The sequence below is a fragment of the Nannospalax galili genome, unplaced genomic scaffold (genome assembly GCF_000622305.1).
Source record: "Nannospalax galili isolate Female #2095 unplaced genomic scaffold, S.galili_v1.0 scaffold511, whole genome shotgun sequence".
NCBI classification, from domain to species: domain Eukaryota; kingdom Metazoa; phylum Chordata; class Mammalia; order Rodentia; family Spalacidae; genus Nannospalax; species Nannospalax galili.
Genome location: NW_008331831.1, coordinates 3,200,414 through 3,205,318, shown reverse-complemented (window position 1 = coordinate 3,205,318; position 4,905 = coordinate 3,200,414).

Genomic DNA, 4,905 nt, shown 5'->3' with positions numbered 1-4,905 from the left:
ACCTCCACAGTGCTTTACTTCAGAATTTACGATTTGTTTGCACTGAAGGCGAGGAGCAGGCGAGTGGGGTAATCCTGAAGCCATCATAGACTACTCAAAAGAAGAAAGGGGAATGCGGACACATGCATAAAAATATTTCCTTGTTCCATCGTGATTTGTGGGTACAGAATTCTCCCAAAGAGAGAGGTCATGCCCTAAGGAAATTAGTCCCATCAGCCCTTTGTAACCATTAAAACAAGTCCTGAGAGCACAAAAGAAACTTCTGGAAAACCATACATTTGGAGATTTGGAAAATGTGCATGAGAAAATCTGAGACAGGTGCCTCCGTAGTGATTTGGGGTGCTGCCAGCACTAACGCCTCTCTGGGGACTAACGAGGATGGTGTGAGATAGTCTTTAAGTGGAACTAAGCTGCAAATGTAGCTCGGGTGGTGGCCAACGACCCACAAGGAGAGGGAGAGACCCCACAGTGACCCGCATGGTGGAAGGAGAGAACGGACTCCCACAAGTTGTACTCTGGCCTCCATAAGTGCTCTGTGGCACACACAAATACATGGAATTTTAAAAATATTTTATGTGTGTGAGTGCATTGCCTGCATATGTATAAGTACATCTATGTTGTGCAATACCTTGGAGATCAGAAGGGGGCATTGGATCCCCTGAACTGGAGTTATGGATGTCATGTGGGTGCTGGGAATTGATCTGGGTCTTCTGTAAGAACACCCTTAACGACTGAGCCATCTCTCTAGCCCATGTCATGTAATTTTTTTTTTTTATGTGTATGAATGTACTGCCTGCATGTGTGTAAGTGCACCCGTGTTGTGCAATGCCCACAGAGGTCAGAAGAGGGTGTCAGATCCTCTGGAATTGGAGTTATAGATGGTTGTTGGGTGCTGGGAATCAAACCTGAGTCCTCTGCAAGAGCAGCTCTTAACCACTGAGCCATTTCTCTAGCCTCCAACAGTAGTTTTCTTAATGTAGTAACAAGGATGAAGGATCAAAGCATAGAGTGCAGAGTGCATTTGGTAAACCCCCGACCTCATTGCATTTTTCTAGACAAAACACGTGGATGCTATATGGAACACTCCTTCCTCCTTTGGCCCATATGGCTTTGTTGAGCCTGGTATTGATGTGCACATCTGGAGTTCTTATCCCCTTCTTGGAAAATTTCTGGATGTCTGTGAGTACCCCAGAGGTATGCTTCTTGAAGCGCAGCCCTTGAATGCACTTGTCAATGTTGACGGTGTATTCTCAGGTCACTACCTCATTGATAACAGAATGACCCTTCCTCCTCTCACCAAATTCTTTGCAAGAGCTGCTCTGCTGGGCCCAAACATGAACTGTCTTTTAGATAAAGCTTTTGAAGGGCCTGGAGATGGCTCAGTGATTAAGAGCACTGACTGCTCTTGTAAAGGATCTGGGTTCAATTCCCAGCACCCACAAGGTAGTAACAACTCTCTATAATTCCAGTTCCAAAGGATCAAATGCCCATTTCTGACTTCCATGGGCATTGCGCAACATGGGTGTACTTAACATACATGCAGGCAATACACTCCTACAGATAAAATAAAAATAATTTTAAAAAATTTTTTTCTAGAACTTGGGAGGCAGAGGCAGGTGGATCTCTGTGAGTTCAAGGCCAGCCTGGTCTACGCAGCGAGTTCCAGGCCAGCTGGAGCTACATGGAGACCCTGTCTCAAAAAAAAATGAAAATAAAAATAAGGACCCCCCAAAAAATATTTTAAAGATAAGGGCTTTTGAAATTCAGAGCACAAACACCATGGCAAGTAGGAACTGAGCAATCCACAAAATTTCTCAGAATAAATCACAAGAAGTTTAAGTTCCTTTCATGAAGTTACAGAACTAGTTGTCACTTCCATAACAGCAGTTGTAATACGAACACTATAAAGGAGAGGAATTAAAAGACCTGGGTCCTAGGTAGAGCCTGTCTCTCTCTACTTCATCTAATGTCTACGTGGTCTTTAGCAAGTACCACACTCACCGCTGATAGGGAACACTAATGCTACTGCAAGGGTGAAATAGTATGTGTGAAAGGGCTATAGTATATTTATTACTAATATTGATGGTGGTTCTAATAAATACTTTTGAAATATATCAAGCTGAAGATGTACATTAACAGTACAGCATAGTATGCCTAAGGCCTGGGTTGACTCCCAAGCACCAGCAGAGCAGGAGAGAGAGAGAGAGAGAGAGAGAGAGAGAGAGAGAGAGAGAGAGAGAGAGAGAGAATCCATACTCTGGAATAAATGGGTGGGCTTTTTGTTACTAGGAGGAGAGGTGTCAGTTAAGGAAACCATCCTCTCAGGCACGGTGGTGGCACACACATATAATCCCAGCACTGGAGCGGGGGTGGGGGGGCAGGTTGCAAGTTCAAGGCCAGTCTGGCCTATACTGCAAGTTCTATGCCAGCCTGGGTGAATAGTAAAATCCTGTGTCAAAAGAACAAAAATGGGAGGGAAGGAGGGAGGGAGGGAGGGAGGGAGAAGAAAATTCAAGGGTGAGGTGGATGAAGGGAGTATAGGAAGGGAAGGGAGGGGACCAAGTACAGCCTTTACCTGTCTGACCCATCCTAGGTACAATCTAAAGTTATTCTGTCCCTTTTGACCTTCCATTTTTAGGCATGAGATAAGCCCCAGGTTTCCTACTCTTTTCCAGGACTAAATTCCTGATTCCTTATCAGGCTATCTGGCAATGAGTAAACAAATTCAAAAATAAGAAATAATTGACTTAAGGGCAGCTTGATAAGTCATATGTTAAGTAACTAAAGGTTAACCAGATAGACCTAGTGTGAATTAACATTGAACAAGAATTAACTGGGTTTTAGTTACTCTACACTCATATCTACACTCATGTCTACTCACTTGGCAACTCTTTTGGACAACCTTTCTATGTGCAGTTTAAAAGACAAGATTAAAAATCTTTAATTATTTATGCAAGGAATCTGAGCAAAACTATTTGGCTTTCTATCAGGCATCTTAAATAGCTAAGAGAGAATGTGTCACTATTGGACTAAACAAAGACACAAGTAGACGAGCAAGCTACTGATTACAGATATGGTTTCCACTTCAGAAAAGAGGTAGATGTGTGACCAGCATGAAGCTTCCCAAGTTAAATCAGAGGAAACAGAGCAGGAAATAATCAAAATCTATGTTCATCCTCTCTAAGGCTTCTTTGAATCAGCTAATATAAGTTACATAAAGTTGGGCCTGTGAGGGTCTAGAGCGATGGCTTAAAGGTCAAGAACACTGGCTGCTCTTGCAAAGATCATGGGTTTGATTCCCAGCACCCACATGCCAGCTCACAACCATCCATAACTCCAGTTTCAAGGTATCCAATGCCCTCTTCTGGACTCTGTGGGCACTGCACACATGTGGTACACTTACATACATGTAGGCAAAACACTCATACACCTAAAATAAAAATGAATTTAAAAAATTTTTAAATAAGGTCTGTGAGATGGTTCATCAGGTAGAGATTTCCAGCACCCACATGGCAGCTAACAACTGTCTGTAAGTCCAGTTCCAGAGGAGCTGACACCCTGTTCTGGCTTCTTTGGGGCACTGCACACATGTGGTACACTTACATACATGTAGGCAAAACACTCATACACCTAAAATAAAAATGAATTTAAAAAATTTTTAAATAAGGTCTGTGAGATGGTTCATCAGGTAGAGGCACAAGCCTGACAACCAGTTTTAACCTCAGGACCCACATGATGGAAGGAGAGAACCAACTTCCACAAGTCGTTCTCTGAGTTCCATATGGTATGTGTCATCAGACATACATATATACACACACAGACATGCATGCACATACATGCACTAAATACATAGATAAATGTAATACAGAAAAATGTAAGCTTCATAAAATAAGTTGAATTGAGCCACATAAAGTATAGTTGGAACTTGCTGCAGGTTTAGATTATACTACATACATTCAAAACACAATAGAGAAAATGCGAGCGAAATCTACAGGCATAGACCTGTGTGGACTAAGGTATCCTCTATGTTCACCTTTGATCTGCAGCATGCCTAATTGGTCCACAGTTTGCTTAACTGAAATTTCAAAGAAATCTAAGAGGATATAAATGACTTGACAAATATAAAAGCCTGTCAGGTTCAGGATGCATTTAGCCATTGTCTGTGTTCTGGATGGTCACATCATTCATTCATTCATTCATTCATTCATTCATTCTACTAGACAATCTGCCAAGCTGTGCAAGTTCCTCTGAGAAGCAGGGACTGCTGGGCTCTCCCACGCATGCCTTCTCTCAGGAGAAGGAAGAGTACTTAAGCTAAGAGTTCAAGACCAGCTCACTGGGCAACACAGTGAGCCAATGTTGAGAAAAATAAAACAAAAAGATTTTTGTATTTCTTTTGGTAAATAAAGTTATTTGAAATGGATTCAGGGTTTTTTAAAAAATATTTTATATATTTTTATTTTATGTGTGTGTATTTTGCCTGCATGTTTGAGAGTGTATCATGTGCATGCAATGCCTGAGGAGGCCAAGAAGAGGGCATCAGATCCCGTGGACCTGGAATTAAAGATAGGTATTAGGGGCCATGTGAGTTCTGGGAACCGAACCCAAGTCCTCTCTGGACTTGGGCTTTTGTCTGCTTTGGAGAGCTATTTTTCTGAGCACCTAGAAACAGGGTGAAACACTTAGGAAGTATACAAATGTTTATTGATATTCAGAGTGGCCATAACACACACAAAACATAACTATTTGAGGAGGAAAACGGGGCACATGTGATGGCTCAGGGGGCAAAAGTACTTGCTACACAAACCTGAGGACCTGAGTTCAGTCCCCAAAACCCACAGTAGAAAGAGAGAATTGACTCTCAAAAGACGTCCTCTGGCCAGGGGTGGGGGGTGGGGGAAAGAA